The sequence below is a fragment of the Gobio gobio genome (assembly GCF_949357685.1).
Source record: "Gobio gobio genome assembly, chromosome: 22".
Taxonomy (NCBI): Eukaryota; Metazoa; Chordata; class Actinopteri; order Cypriniformes; family Gobionidae; genus Gobio; species Gobio gobio.
The window spans coordinates 45,871,475-45,889,097 of record NC_137118.1 but is presented as its reverse complement, the minus strand read 5'-3'; the positions used below and the strand labels follow the sequence as shown (position 1 = coordinate 45,889,097).

The 17,623-nt window shown below is 37.2% G+C and overlaps 1 long non-coding RNA gene across 1 annotated transcript; it reads left to right on the top strand.

The window, feature by feature from the left end:
- Window positions 1-4,842: 4,842 nt before the first annotated feature.
- Window positions 4,843-9,566, top strand: LOC307118301. Its single transcript, XR_013815522.1, has 4 exons — window positions 4,843-5,067; window positions 8,172-8,220; window positions 8,309-8,416; window positions 8,538-9,566. It is a non-coding gene; the product is annotated as an uncharacterized lncRNA (long non-coding RNA).
- Window positions 9,567-17,623: the final 8,057 nt, after the last annotated feature.

Sequence of the window (17,623 nt, the reverse complement as noted above, 5' to 3'; positions counted from 1 at the left end):
TTAGGTTGTTTTAACCCAGCGATTGGGTTCTTTTAAGCAAACATTTAACCCAACCGCTGGGTTAAAACAACCCAATTGCTGGGTTAGTCCATTTTCAACCCAACTTGGGTTGTTTTTAACCCAGCATTTTTTAAAGTGTTGAATTGCTTCATATGGATTTTTATATTCATACTGTTTATATTTAATGCTCTCTGTTTCATATTTCGTAGCTATAAGTGTTCATTTGTTGGTCGTTTTAATTTCAAATTATTGTTATTATTACACTCTAAAAAATACTGGGATAAAATAACCCAAGTTGGGTAGAAAATGGACTAACCCCGCAATTGGCTTGTTTTAACCCAGCGGTTGGGTTAAATGTTTGCTTAAAACAACCCAATCGCTGGGTTAAAACAACCCAATTGCTGGGTTAGTCCATTTTCAACCCAACTTGGGTTATTTTTATCCCAGCATTTTTTAGAGTGTAATAATAACAATAATTTGAAATTAAAACGACCAACAAATGAACACTTATAGCTACGAAATATGAAACAGAGAGCATTAAATATAAACAGTATGAATATAAAAATCCATATGAAGCATTTTTTAGAGTGTATTATTTAAAATATACTAAAAGCTGCTAATAATACATAACAGAAAATACTGACCGACGGTCACATTTACTGTTGTTCAGCACATTTTTGCGGGCCAAAGTCCGCTTCAATCAGTGTTGGGTTACTCTAAAAAAGTAATTCATTAGCTAATTACATCTTCAACACTGTAATTAGATTACTGTACAAGGATTACTGCACAATACAAGGTTATAGACATGAAACTGCCCTTCTAATTCTTTCTAATTAATTAAAAATGGCATAAATTATTCTTGAATTAACTAAATTATTTAAAAGGAGAAGGTTACATTAAAAACATTATGTTAAATACACTATTGTTTTATATAGAATTGTTGTATTGTCTATACAATATTTAATGCAGCTTTAATCCGCGGCAAAAAAAAATCAACCCGCGGGAACAATTTAAAAGTAGCGAACTTGGCATTTTGAACCGATTTTAGAACATTGTTTTCGTTTGTTACGCGTCACCTAGCAACGAGGCGCGTGTTTGTTTGGACAGGTGTTGTGCACTCAACGGTTTTCTCCTCATGAAACTCACAAGTCGAGATCTTTAGTTAATTTGAATTAACTATATATACCAGAGAAGTGTTATTATTTTAAAGACATTTCATTAAATTATTATTGCTTTCTAGCACAGTGCAGTTTCGCATTATTACTGCACAATATTATATTTTACTAATTCAACACACATAGACCTCCTTTGATAAGTCTCAGCTGAGGAGTTTTAAGGATCTACCTTTAAAGTAATTATATAAATTGTGTAAATTCAATATGTATTTGGTTCTACAGAGATTATAAAGTGTACTGCTTTAATAAACCAATGCAAAATCAAAAGCTGTCGTCTCATTTTTTACCATATTGAGAAATGTGGGATTTTATGGAACTGGGAACACAATGTTTTAATGCTATTTTATAATATTGTTTTAATTGATTATTGCTTGTTTTTTAATAAGTTTTTATTCAATAAAATTCAAGTTAAATGTCAGTTTTAAAATAATGAGTGACGCTCAACGGACTTTTCACGCGTTCGCCAATCGATTTCAAGCACATGTTCTTTGCTGGGCTCTCATTGGACAGCAGCGCGTCATCTATTCCCAAATAGGCGGGGATTCGATGTTCGTACATTTTCCCCTAATTTTGTCTAAACAATAATGCTCCTATTTTAACATCTCACTGTTTATTTGTATTCAAAGTTGAAAAATATCATTATGATTTACATTATGTCCGGGATTGATAATTCACTACTGCTGAAGAAACATCAGGCAGTATCTGTTACTTTTCACCGCGATGGTCAAGATGGACCAATCACATCCGTGCTCGATTCCGATTTTTACATAGTATTTTATTGAACTTCCACGAGCGGATTTATTTATTTTTTTCCCGAGGCGTTTATCACATGAACATGTAGATTTAAAATATTGTCCTCCCTAGAAATCAAAAGCCCTCATCAATACAAAAACCGCATAAAGGTTTGAATGAGTCTCAATGAAAGAATCGGCATCTGAGCCACCAAGCGCCCACACTATGGCAAGCCGCTTTAACATTTATTCATTCCCAGAATATGAATTCTTGATATCAACAATTACATTTTCACTAGTTAAAATGCTAATTCTTGATATCAGGAATTAGATTTCAACTAAAAAGTATAATTTTTGTTATCTGTAATTGTATTTTCACAAGTGAAATGTCATCATAGGCTGCCATTCAAATTCAATTGTTGAATTCCAATTTCACATATCAGAAATACAATTATTACTAGTAAAAATTTAAATTAATATCAATAATTACATGTAACTATAGTGCAAATGTCTTCTTGATATCAACAATCCCATAGACCCTCCATGTTAAAATGCCCAAATTTACAGCAGAAAAAAAGTTTTTACAGTCTGGTACAAAAAGTGGATTGGTCTATACAGGTAATTTTGCCCTTCATGACGACTGTGAGGGGGTGAATTTTACTTTAACTCCTCCGTTTAAATTATATTAAGCCTTAAAGTTATGTATAATTAAGGGAGTGGTCACTGTGACAGGTGGATTGCCGCTACTGGTTTCAGCAACCAGGCATCTCAGCTCCACCCACGTCCCGCCTCTTTGCCCATTTTCAGTTATCCATGAGTGACGCGCGGTGATGCACTGCCAAGATGGCGACGGCCCACTTTGGGCTTCAAAAATGCTCTTCAGAAACCTACTGGCGATGTCACGGACACTACGTCCATTGTCTGTGCAGTCTAGTCATTTAACTAGTACAATTACAGTTATCAAGAATTATAGTTTTTACTAGTTGAATTCGTATTTCTGTGAGTGATGTCTGATGACATCATTGTTGACACTCCGCAGCAGTGGAGTTGTACAAGTGTGTTTGTTTGTTCCCAGCAAGGCCGGCATTTCGGTGACGAATGTTTTATAAACAAGGGCCAGTTCGAAGCTGGATTTGCAGATCGTTTGACACTGAAAGATGGAGCGGTCCCAGCGATAAAAGATCCCGGTCATGAGTGGAAACCGCAGGCGATATGAATGATCCAAAACTACTCTACAGGTACTCAAGATTAACATGAGATTGGCAGAAACTGTGTGTTATGACCACTTTAATGGTGCGTTCACACCAGACGCGAATGTAGCGTTAAGCGTGAGTGATTTACATGTTAAGTCAATGCAAAATTGACTCGCAAAACGCATGATTTGCGCGAATCGCGCAAGTCGAAAAATCTGAACTTTGCGCCGCGTTAACCAATCAGGAGCTTGCTCTAGTAGTGACAACAACGAGGACAAAATCATATGTGGATACCCGGAGCTGTCGATACATCTTCTTACTTTATAGAAACTTTATAGGATCTTGCTTAGAAGAAAGTGAGTGAGGCTATTGAGACTACAAGCTAGCTAAAGCCGGCAAATTGAGCTTATTCGCCGTATTTTAAAACAATCCATGTCAGCCATTTTACAACGCGACGAGCCGCTGGCAAAAGCCCCTCCCATGACGCGAATTTGCGTCTGTTGTGAAGTGAATGTCACGCGCGAATGAAGTGAGTAAACTCAAATGTTCAAGCGTCCAACTACGCGTCGAATAGTGTGATTTATTCGCGCAAGTGATATACATGTTAATTCAATACAAAGACGCGAATAGACATTCAGTAAGAATCGGAATCAGAATCGTTCAAATCAAAACGATGCCCAACCCTACCGCGGGAATGAAGCGAGTAAACTCAAAATGCGTCCAACTTCGCGCGAATAGCGCAAATTATTCGCGTCCGGTGTGAACGCAACATAAAGGCCTGTACACACCGGGACGAATATCGCGCGCGCGCTTATCGCCAGCGTTTTTCATGATGTTTTTCGGCATGTCTTGAGTGTTCACACCCAAGCGATTTTCACTGGTGATGCGCAGAGTGAACGTGCACATTCAGTAGAGAGCGCTCCCGGTACACAAGATGGTGTTGCGGCACTTTACGCTTCTAACACTCGTTTGTCACACAGAAGAAGAAGAGAGACAGTATTTACGTGCTTGCCAAAACCACAAATATTATGTCTATGGCCAAAACCATTCACAGACTTTTTGCTAATTGGCAAGCAGCATTATCAGCTCATTTTCTTCTTTGTCTACTTACTACTTCTTCTTTGTATCAATGTGTGCTCGGCAAGACCGTTCTGTCCTTGAGCGCCACCAAGTCGTGTTTTACTGTAACTTCAGCAGCTCCTGGTACGTGAACAAAAGCGCTGATCTCATTGGTCGGCCAGTTTTTAAGGCGCCGCGTCAAAATAAAAAAACGAACCCGAGGCGGTTTTTTAAAAATGACGCTTTTACGGCTGGCGTTTTACGCGTCGGTGTGCACACTCACATTGGCGCCCATTGTTTAGTCATGAGGCGTTAAACGTCGGCGATAAACGCGCGCGAAAATCGTCCCGGTGTGAACAGGCCTTAAGGCTAACATAAGCATACTAACAGATAAAAAACTTACATTTTGATTTCATGGGGCCTTTAACATTTGTACTAATGCAAATGTAATTCTTGATAAAGAAAATGTGCATTTTAACTAGAGAAAATGTCATTGTTGATAACAAGAATTCATATCCTGGGAATGAATAAAAGTGAATGCGGCTTGCCATACACCAAAATCCTTCGTGTCTCATCGGACAACATTAATCGCCCAATGCCGCCGCCGCACGCGCGCAGAGGGGGCGGAGACTCCTAGACCCCGCCCAACGCCGGGTATTCAACGGTCCGTCTGAACCGAACTGCAGTGCAGAGCCGGAATGGGGGGCTTGGCCCCGGTCCAGCACGGTCAAAATTAGCTCTCTGTTGAAATACATGCAGTCAGCCACTGGAAACGGCTGAGGTCCAGTCTTGCAGCCTTGTATGGGGTGTCAGAGCCCCGCAAGGCTGCCGCTCGGGTCTGCCTTCGTCCACTAACGTCTTTTCCAGCAACAACTTTACAGCGAAAGGACAAGAACAAAGGCTTTAACAGTAAGTGAACCTTCACACATTCGCCAAAAGTTCAAAAACACAGAGGGACTTCTTTAGCGCTAGTTAGTAATTCTTCTAATACTGAATGATTTATTATGTTAGCCAAAAACGAGCCTAAACAGTATCCAGCTCACTAAAAAAAGCACTAAAAGAATAAAAACGCGAATAACGAAAGTGCCGCTAATATGGCAAGCGCCTCCTTTGTTCGGTGTGCCGTTGAACAGGAAAGTCTAAACTTGATCTACGAGATTAATAAACGTGTTATAGACAGAATGTTGTCTGTATTCCCCAGTCTACCACCTACACACACAGCTTTAAACCATTATAGATGTGTTCACTGTAATAAATGTTGCATTGCTGAGGGGTTTAACCTGTTTTTCAGTATCATCAGGAAAAACCAGCCAAACTCTTAGTTCATGTTAGGACAAGGTGTCTTATTTTCCACCATTTTCACCCCATTCGGCAGAGCTATACCACAATGCCGTGCAGGAATACCTGTCTAGGGAGCTCCAAAGCAATTGCAATTGCATGCATGGCACAGTCCTAAATTTAGACACAAAGATGAAGTCATGCATACGGGCATCAATGGTGGACGTGTCTCCTTTGCTGTTATACTCATCCCAGCATCATGCAAGTCACCGTTGTCTGGTTTCCAGTGCATCTGCAGACATCAAGGGCATGTGCAATTTTGCATTGCATTCAATGGGATTGGTATGCATGCAATTTTGGGGTTTCTTCTGTGCAATTGTGCAAGGGCTCATTATTTGCACAGTGAATATATGTGATTTAATAAAAGAGTGCAGACTTGGGTATGGTTGGCGTGTCAGCAGGGGCGTGTTTCCACACTCAGTCTGTTCTGCAGTTGGGTTCATTGGGTTCATGCGCGCTCAGTATGGCGGGCTGAGGCGGGGGAAAATGTGACCTCGTTTGACTGGATTTGGAAACGCTCCAAGCTGCAGTCAGGGAAGTGGAATGGGAGGCCGGCGTCTGGCTCCACGATTGCAACCGTGAAAAGAAATGCATATGCTGCATTTTTCGTCGCATTTTGTCGTGCAAATGTTCCGAACGCTTCGGTGGTGCATGCATGGAACCGGCTCGCACCGAGTACATCAAATAGATTTTGTCATCGTCTGACTCAGCAGGAATGTGGGAGGATGGATGTTTCTTCATGACCTTACATTTATGAGACGTTATGCATGCATATTATATATTGGTAATGGCCGGGTTCCAGAAGGAAAAAATCCCATGCATTTCCTACTTGAACAGCGGATCATGAGGTTAATCTGTGCTTTTGTTGAAGCAAACAGCCCACATTATTTCTTGAATAACTTATTTTAATTTAAATAATCATGTGTAATAGTGGAAAAGGAAATTATTAATGATACTTCATGAGAAAATGTCTACCAATCAGTGGTGTTTGTGTAAAAATAAGCATTAACCTTGATTTGAAAATTGGACATAAAGACAAAGATGTCTACTTAATGGTTGTAACTACTAGTACAAAGGAAAAAAACTAGGGCAAAATTAAAAAATATATATATTTAAAATAATAATTATATATATATATATAATATGGGCTGTCAAACAATTAATTCGAAAAATAAAATCTGTAGTGTTTGCATAAAATAAAAGTCTTGATGAGCATACACTCAAAGTGCTGGGTTTAAAATAACCCAAGTTGGGTTAAAATTTGCACGTTTGTGTGTGTATATATGTATATAAAATCATTTATATTGCAAAAAATTATAAATATTTGATATATAAATATAACACATTTGTCTTAAATACATAAATACATCCATCTGTGTGCATTGAAATATATATATTTATTTATTTATTGGGCGAAATATAATTTTTATTTATATACACACTAAAAAAAAAGGTTCTATATGGCACTAAAAGTGGTTCTTCATCGTAATCATCGAGGAACCACTTTTGGAGCTATATAGCACCATATCTTAACATGTTCTGTATATGGTAGTGGAGCTATATAGCACCTTTGCAAAAGAACCGCTGAAGAACCACTGAAGCACCAAAATTGGTGCTATACAGCACGTAAAAAGGTTCCCCTATGATTATGAGCCAAGAACCAATTTTAGTGCCATATAGAACCTTTTTATATATATATATATATATATATATATATATATATATATATAATATATATATATATATATATATATAATATAAAAAAATACACACACACACACACGTAAATTATGTGCCAATTAATTAATCACAAATTAATTGCACATAAAATTTAGCTGAGAAATTACTCACCAAAAGATAATTTAAAGTCATTATTGTGTTAAATGAGAAGCATCAAATAGACATTATTAAAAAGTCACTTTAGAAATACATATATATTTTGTATTATTATTTGATTCAACATAGAATTTATTACACAAATTTGGGCTACAATGGCCATGATTTGTTTTCAGAATCTGGTATTTATATATATTTACAGACCAAAACAGTTTGATTACCAACATTCTTAAAACAAATTTTTATATATATATATATATATATATATATATATATATATATATATATATATATATATATATATATATATATATATATATATATATATATATATATATATATATATATATATATATATATATATATATATTTATATATATATATATATATATAGTGGCGGTAAACGCCTAAATGAGTCATTCATTCGATTCATTCAAACGGATGATTCATTCAGGAGTGAAGTAAAAGGCTCTCTTTATGAATGAGTCATTGATTCACCTGATTGATTCGCTCAAAACATGGATTAATTCAGATATTAAACACCGCTGTGTGTTGCACAACAGTTCTGCTCTGGCAGGTAATATTTTCGTTGGCAAAATTTAGCAAAAGCACACAATATTGTTTCTAAAATATATTATTATTTATAAAATCAATATTTTCACATTTGCTATTCAAGACAAAAATAGCACTTGTGTGATATTGCTTAACTATATCATTATAAATATGAGATGAAAATTCATACAGGGGCATTTTTGCCCAATATCTTGAATTTTAGGGCATTATAACTGTATTCTATTGGCTCATATATATTTAAAATGTTCTCTCTCTCTCTCCTGCAGGTTCTTTCTTCAAAACGACCCCAACAGGAGCAATGGGGCGTCCCGTTAGGTAGGTAAAGTCCGCACTGTAATCACAATAGATGATATCACAGCGTCCCGAGCGTTGATTTCCATCTATTGTGCGTTGGCTTTCTCAGAGCTGTTCCTGAGCCTGGTGGCGCCGAGAGGAACTGCAACGAAAGATCGACATTCCACCTGTCTGATGTAGGATAGAGAACGGCCCTCTGGGGAGACTGTATCCTCATGTATATTATTTTTTATTTCCTAAATCATGTATATCCTTATTTTCTATGGTTATGGCGTGCGGTACAGATGAATTATGACGCTGGGGCTCTCCCCACATCTATGTGATTAATAAAATTTTAGAAAAAACTGGGACTCTAAGCCTTGATGATATGCTCTTCGGAGGGGGCGGCAGTAAAGACACACAGCACCTCAAGACAGACTGGAGCTTCACTAAAGACCCGCATGTCTGTGTTTGCAAACTCCACAGGGGCCCTCAGGGGTCCGGGACCTTGGCGGCGGCAGCAGCATGTCTTCCACTTGTCCACTTCTACTTTGCACGGCTGGACTCTTTCATACCTCTGTCAATTCCTGTGAACAAGAAACCCACCAAGAAATGTTAACAGTGTTCTTAATGGACATGCTGTAATGTGGCAAATGTGTTTCTAAAGGCCGATAACCAACGTCAGGGTTCTCAGAAATATCAGCAATTGATATAAAATTGATCTGGAAAGTCTTTAATCGTCAAGTAATGCATCCTTCTGTGGGAACCCTGCAATTGAAAAATAGCACATGAGACCATTGCGGTTGTGTTTATTTATAATTCTCTAAAGAGTATCAAAACTTGTGAGAACTGGCCGAATATGTCAGTCTATCACTACTCCTGGGATCCATCTTCATTACTAAAGCACTTAAACGTCAGTCAATACTCACACCTTACAGTATTTACTAAGGCTAAGAGTCCCCACTTCTCATGCAGTTACTAAAAAGCTACAGAGTTCATCTTTTTGGTTTCATTTTTTTTTTTTTTTTTTAGTATATGCTTGTTAATTTTTTGCTTTTGAACTTTTTTTTTGTTGCTTTGCCAGTATATTAAAGTGTAATCATGTACGTTGTGATATAGAAGTAGCTGTAGAGACGCATTGTTTCCTTGTGGTAAGTGACTGAGATGCTGCCACGGATTTGAGACACTGATGAATGGTGCTATTTTGGACTTTAATCTGCTCCTTGTAAGGAAGCTCAGATGGGTTTTATTTTATATGTTCATGTTCAGACGAGGTGTTGGTTCTTTGTTGTCTGGTTGTTGTAACTCGGATCGGATCGACTTTATTCCCCCCTTGTTGTTTCTGTGTGGCTTTCTCATTGGACAGAAAAAGAGATTTGTTGAAGACTTGGGTTTTTGTTTCCTTTCATTTTTTCTTCAGAGATGATTATGTGCAACAGTTCTGAAACTACAGACAGTCGGAGCAATCACAAAACTGCAATTATTAACACTATTTACCCTTTATTGTGAAGGTTTAATTCAAGGAGTAGTTACAGTTCCTGGCACTAGTCACTTCTGATAGCAAACTCAGTCTAGATCTCATAAAGCACAGGGTACCTTACAGAGCGAATCTCATGTTTATGTTGAGCAGTCAATTACATTCATACATCAAGGATGCATTCAATTAGATGGAGGATGTTGCTGTTGTAGTTTGCTGTGCTTAGTCCCAGGGATGCACCGAAATGAACATTTTGGCAGGTAACCGATAATTCATAATGTTTGAAAGCCGATAACCGATAATTCATAAAGTTTGAAAGCCGATAACCGATAATTCATAAAGTTTGAAAGCCGATAACCGATAATTCATAATGTTTGGAAGCCGATAACCGATAATTCATAATGTTTGCAAGGCAATAACCGATAATTCATAATGTTTGAATGCCGAAAACCGATAATTCATAATGTTTGAAAGCCGATAACCGATAATTCATAAAGTTTGAAAGCCGATAACCGATAATTCATAATGTTTGAAAGCAGATAACCGATAATTCATAACGTTTGAAAGCCAATAACCGATAATTCATAATGTTTGAATGCCGATAACCGATAATTCATAAAGTTTGAAAGCCGATAACCGATAATTCATAACGTTTGAAAGCCAATAACCGATAATTCATAATGTTTGAATGCCGATAACCAATAATTCATAATGTTTGAAAGCCAATATCCGATATATATGGACCGATAAATCTAAATTCAAATATTTATATAATTTTTGAGAGCCTGAATATATATATATATATATATATATATATATATATATATATATATATATATATATATATATATATATATATATTTTTTTTTTTTTTTTTTGTGTGTATAGGGATGCACCAAAATTAAAAATTTGGCCGATATGATAACCGATAATTCTTTATATTTGAAACCGATAACCGATATTTTGGCTGATAAATCTAAATCCAAAGCTTTAAATAATTAATGTCTCAGCTGAAGGAAATAATACATTATTTGAATATATTGGCTTTAATATATCGGGCAATTTTTATCTTAATATTAAACGTATCGGGCTGAACATATACCGATATATCGTGCATCCCTAATCAACCAATATGAAAAAATTTGTCCGATACCAATAACCAATATATTAGCTGATAAATATAACTTTTGGCCGATACGATAATTCTTTATATTTGAACTCGATAACCGATATTTTGGCAGATAATCTAAATCTAAAATTTTACATAATGTCTCAACTGAAGGAAATAATACATTATTTATCGGCTTTAATATATCGGCCAAATATTCTTATCAGTCTAATAACAACAATAACAAAAACATTTTTACATATATCGGCCAATACCGATATGGTGGTCAATTATATTGTGCATCCCTAATATAAATATATAGGGATGCATTGATATGACAATTTTGGCTGATACCGATAATTCTTTACATTTAAAAGCCGATAACCGATATATTGGCCAATAAATAAAAATCTAAATTTATATATAATTTTTGAGAGCCTGATTACAAAAACAAAAGTCTCAGCATTAAAGCCATGTCCCAAACACACAATTATGTTGTTCTCATGATAATGTTATGTAGCCGATATGATATGATTTATGTACGAAGATATTTTGAAGTGATTCCAATCATATTTCAATCAATTCAAACCCATCATGGTGAACAGTGAGCATCTGAAGTGTCTCAGCTGAAGGAAATAATTCATTATTTATCAGTTTGAATATATCGGACACTTTTTTTTATCGGGCCGATATCGATAACATTAAAGGTGATCATATATCGGCCGATACCGATATGATGGCCGATATATCGTGCATACCAGGGCAGCTGTGGTCAGATTTATCATCCACCGTATCCTACACCAGCTGGGAACGTCTAATAAGTAAACACTCATCCGTTGCGCACGGGGTCCTTCGATTGTATTTTCTTAGGCAAAAAATGTAGCATCCAAACCAACGGTGTCGTTGACATTTTTAGCAACTGCTCTTGTAAAAAGAACCAAAAGCTTTATATTTATTCATTCATCAGTAGCACTCGGTATTTGCAGTTTTGTCTTTGCTTCCAGTTCACATACTTCTGACAATCCTAATTCAAAGACCAACTGGAAAGCCCACCTTAGTTTCTTAGTCTTCCATTTTTTCCACCACACTGGGGACCTTCCCAGCTTGCTCTAGTCTTTCCTTAGTGCTTACGGCGTATCGACCGCATGCTCTCTGCTCTTCCTTTTGTTTCTGATCTGAATAAATTCTCCTCGCACTTTCTTCTCATAGATTAGGTATGCCAACTGTGTTGTAAATAGCCAGTGAATAGCTTGTCGTATTCTGTAATAATTGTGTATGATTGGTGTACAAAACATGAATTCTAGCCTCGTCATCTTTTGAAAGATGAACTGGTGTTTCATGTAATTTTGCAACTTAAGCTGTAGTTGAATAAATATGCAAGCTCTCACTATTGGTGTTGTTTATTGAAATATTACATCATACATTACTGTTTAAAAGTTTGGAGTGTATTTATAATGTTACTAAAATGTCAAATAAATGCTGTTCTTTTGAGGCTTCGATTCATCAAAGAATCCTGAAAATAAAAATGTATCACAGTTTCCACAAAAATCTGATGTTTTCAACATTGATTCAATGAGATGCCAGAAATATTCCTCCGAGATTTTGGACCATATTGACATGATATCATCACAGAATTGATTGCACACACACATCCATGATGTGAATCTCCCGTTCCAGCACATCCTGCTCTCTTGGATTGAGATCTGGAGTTTAGTGAACTCATTGACATGTTCAAGAAGCCAGTTTTAGATGATTTGAGCTTTGTGATGTGGAAGAAGTTGGTCCACTGTGATCATAAAGGGATGGACATAGTCAGGTTGGCGGTGGTGTTTAAACGATGCTCAATTGGTACTAAGAGGCCCAAAGTGTGACAAGAACACAAAAGTTTTGGGACGCCTGCCTTTACATGCACATGAGCTTTAATGCCATCCCATTCTTAATCTGTAGGGTTTAATATGGAGTCGCCCACCCTTTGCAGTTCAGCTCTTCTGGGAAGGCTTTCCACAAGGTTTAGGAGTGTGTTTATGGGGATTAATAAATTAATAAAATAGAGCGTCAAAATCGCGTCTAGTTTGACGCTTGAACATTTTGAATCCATTCAAAATATTGAATATTTCCACTCAATAAATCGAGCGTTTGAAGCAAAATAGACGCACATTCAAGGCGCTCCAGGAGAAATATGTCATAAAACACCACTCTGCCTCTTTTCATTTTCATTAAAAATATAGCCTATATTAAACATTAATAGCCACACAAATGTGGTCCAGGACACTCCTACATTATATTCACTGCATGTTTATTTAAATATCCTTAAAAAAGTTATGAAACTTCTCTTTGCCCTCAGTCAAAACGATTTAGCAGACAACTAATTATTATATTCATGACACCAAAGATCGGCCGTTAGATCTACACAAGACGAACCACTACAGGACATCAGAACCAGAAGGACTGGCCGAGGAAAGGCTGCTCTCGCCGGGGTTAATGAGCGCTGAGCGCCGCTGATCGCCTGGATCTCACAACTACAAAAACGCAAACCCTCTGGGGGTCTTCATTTATGGGTCACACTCAGGACCTTCGGGTCAAAAATGACCCGGAGGGCGGGATTAAGATAAAAAAGATTTGAGTAAAATCAATTAAATATATTTTTGTTCAATAATATTTTTTCTTTTCTTTTTTGGTGTTTTGAGATAATTTTAGATTTATAATTAATATTCATGCAATAATTATAACCCATTTTTTCCCATTGAATATATAAAAAAATGTATATATATATACTTTTTTAAAATTTTTATTTAAGCTGTATTTCATTTTAGAGTCAAGCCTAGGCCTCATGAAAGCAATTTTTTAAATGAGATCGGTGCCATCCGGTGGACACATTGAGCATTTTATTCACGCAATAGCACATTTTTACCACTATAGTGGATCTTGCGTTTTATAAAAAGAATAAAAAAATCGTAGCTTCATCAGAATGGTCCGAAACTTGGGGACTTTATTGGTACTTGGTATATGAACACCCAAAAAAATTGGGGACAGGATTTGAAAAGTCTAAGTGGTCGTAAAAAAATAGTCACACTCAGGACCTTCGGGTCAAAAATTACCCCCATAGGAAATAAATGGGAAATTGGCAAAAATTTGAAAATACAGAGTTTTTTTTATGACCACTTAGACTTTTCAATTCCTGTCCCCAATTTTTTGGGGTGTTCATATACCAAGTACAAATAAAGTCACCAAGTTTCGGACCTCTCCGATGAAGCTAAAACATTTTTATAAAACGCTTCGGGTAATTTTTGACCCGAAGAACCCCAGAGGGTTAAAGGAACTGTATTTAGGATTGTGGCCAGAACTGGTACTGCAATCACTTTCAAATTACTGTAGAGCGGTGTATTCCCTCTCCCCCTCCTTAGACATTTTTTATCCACAAAGTTTGTAGCTGCAACTGTGTTAACTAGAGCAGAGCTGGCAACCCGGATGCCGAAACACTAATGACTTCGTGATTGGTCGACAGGTGGAGGGTGGCGCTTCAGGCCAAAACACAATATGTCAACATCAACATCAGTTGAGGGCTGCAACTTCACTTTTAAAATGACAATATCCTGGCCGGACTACTGTTGTCAGTGATATAAGTATTTGAAATTAACATGATTTCTTAATGTCTAGTGACATTTCAGGGCCATTTTATGATTAATTGAAATACATTTCTTACATACAGTTCCTTTAAATAGGTGCTCTCTTTATAAATTAACCACATATTTGAGCTTTAAACAACTACATTCTCACCTGAAAAAGTCTTAAAACTACATTTTACGCATCTTTCCATTGACTTAACATTGAAATCACTCGCTCCTGACGCTGTCTTCGCGTTTGGTGTGAACGCAGCATGGTGAGCGTTCAGAGATGCTCTTCTGCAGACCTCAGTTGTAACGAGTGCTTATTTGAGTTACTGTTGCCTTTCTATCAGCTGAACCCGTTCTCCTCTGACCTCTGGCATCAACAAAGCATTTTCACTTACTGGATATTTTTCGGATCATTCTTTGTAAACCCTAGAGATGGTTGTGTGTGAAAATCCCAGCAGATCAACAGTTTCTGAAATACTCAGACCAGCCCATCTGGTACCAACAACCATGCCACATTCAAAGTCTCTTAAAGCATTAGTTCACTTTAAAATGAAAACTTCCTGATGATTTCCTCACCCCCATCTCATCCAAGATGTTCATGTCTTTCTTTCTTCAGTCAAAAATAAATTACGTTTTTGAGGAAAACATTGGATTTTTCTGCACACAATGGACAAACCAACGGTTGAAGATCCAAATCACTGCAGTTTCAGAGGAAGAGCTTCAGAGGCTCTGACCGACCCCAGATGAGGAATAGAGTCTGATCTAGACAGACCATCCCACATTTACAAGAAAAAGTAAACATTTATATACTTTTAACCTAAATTGCTCATCTTGCGCTGCTCTGCGACGGCCACGGACTGTGTAATCACGTCGGAAAGGTCACGCTAGACGTAAGCCTGGTGTGTTCCAGGCTTAATACAAACATCCTTTACCAAAAACACACTCCATCTCCAACTTCAAAATCGTCCGACATCATTCTTTAACCTTTTTTTGCTAAAGGATGTTTGTAATAAGGCCTTTGCACACTGAGTCCGAAATTTTCACATGCATTTTTTCGTATTCGTGATCCGAAAAATTTGTCACGCACAGAGACCTTGCACACTGAGTCCGATGCGTATTAATGAATGCGTTATGGAGAAAGAACGCAAAACAACACAAAATGGCTTCTTCAAGTAGTGAGGATGATTTTTTGTCCTCTCTCTTCTTAAAAAGAGAAAATGAAAGAGGAAATAATGGGTCCATCATCCACTCCTGCGATCGCGTAGAGAGAGTTCCACCTCCTTATAAAGGAGCTGCGGGATTATCCAGACCGATCCAAAGTTTACTTTAGACTGTCAGTGGCTCAGTTTGATGCTTTGCTAGCGATACTGGAGCCACATATTAAAAAGAAGACCACCAATTTCCGTGAATAAATTAATCCTGAACAGAGACTGGCAGTATGTCTCCGCACACACACACACGGTTTACAGGGACTTGGTGTGCTATAATTATAGCTTTGATAAAATAATAATACTAGTATTTTTGATACAATAATATTTGTATATATAGGTATCGGAGCACTGGCGATTCATTCACCAGCATTGCCAGCAGTTTTAGGTTGGGCATCAGCTGTGTAGATGGGAAAAACGGATGCGAAAATCGAACCTGTTCCAAATTCTTTTTTGACGGACGAAAGTTTCACATGCGAATTTCGGACTCTTTGTAAAAACGGGGCGGTACTTCCGTCTATGCCTAGCGTGACCTTTCCCACATGATTGCACAATTACTGGCGAGCAGCAGAGCAGCGCAAGATGAGCAATTTAGGATAAAAAGTATGTACATTTTTAAATGTTTTAGAAAATGGCCGATGGTTTGGCTAAATAAGACCTACGGTGGCCGAGAAATACAAAACAAATCCCAATTACGAAAACAAGATAAATTTTCAACGCAATGGAAAGTCTAAAAACAAATTAACGAGTTAAAAAAACACAACAAAACAAAAATAGCAAGTCAGAAAACACACCGACAAGTCGGACAAAACGGAAAAGGCAGGTATATGTGGCGAATGGAATACTGACCGCTGATTGGACGAGACATCTGTCAATCAAGACATACAGCAGGCTGCGTCAGGAGAAAGTTGATTCGGGTGTACTTGTGTAAATATTAGAGCCGTCTATTTTACCGGGTAATTTAGTGCAATTATGAAGAAAGAAAACTTTGCATTTTAAATGTGCCTACCACTATCTGGACAAAAGAACTATAATGACTGAATTAAGATCCCCTTTCTCCCCCATTCTGATGCTTCAGCAGATCACGTGTGCGTCTCAATCAGCTCTAGTTCAGCAGTCAGGGCACTGGACATAAGTCAATGGGCTGATCCCTGATCAGTGCCCTGACTACTGCACTAGAGCTGATTGAGACGCACCCTATGCCTACGTGCATTGAGCTGCTGACATGTGATTGGCTGATTAGATATTTGCGTTAACGAGCAGTTGAACAGGTGTACCTAATAAAGTGGTCAGGGTGTGTTACAACAGAACATTTGCATTGTAATTTCATTGTTTTCACTGATATTCCATCAAATAAAAGTCTTGATGAGCATACACTCTAAAAAATGCTGGGTTAAAAATAACCCAAGTTGGGCTGAAAATGGACTAACCCAGCAATTGGGTTGTTTTAACCCAACGGTTGGGTTAAATGTTTGCTTGAAACAACCTAATCGCTGGGTTAAAACAACCCAATTGCAGGGTTAGTCCATTTTCAACCCAACTTGGGTTATTTTTAACCCAGCAATTTTTTAGAGTGTATGCTCATCAAGACTTTTATTTGATCGTACCGCTGGGTTAAAACAACCCATTCCCTGGGTTAAAACAACCCAATTGCTGGGTTAGTCCATTTTCAACCCAACTTGGGTTATTTTTAACCCAGCATCTTTTAGAGTGTAAGAGAATTCTTTAAACAATATGACTTTATATGAAAAATCTTACTAACCCCAGACTTTTGAATGGTGTACACAAATGCAAAAGTCTGAGACTTTGTTTGTTTTTTGACTAAATTGAAATGGTCTCAGATTTTTGGACCTCAATGATTATTCACTATTTTCTGAGTACACTCTAAAAAATCTCTTGGTTAAAAAAAAAAACCCAAGTTGGGTTGAAAATGGACTAACCCAGCAATTGGGTTGTTTTAACCCAGGGAATGGGTTGTTTTAAGCAAACATTTAACCCAACCGCTGGGTTAAAACAACACATTCCCTGGGTTAAAAAC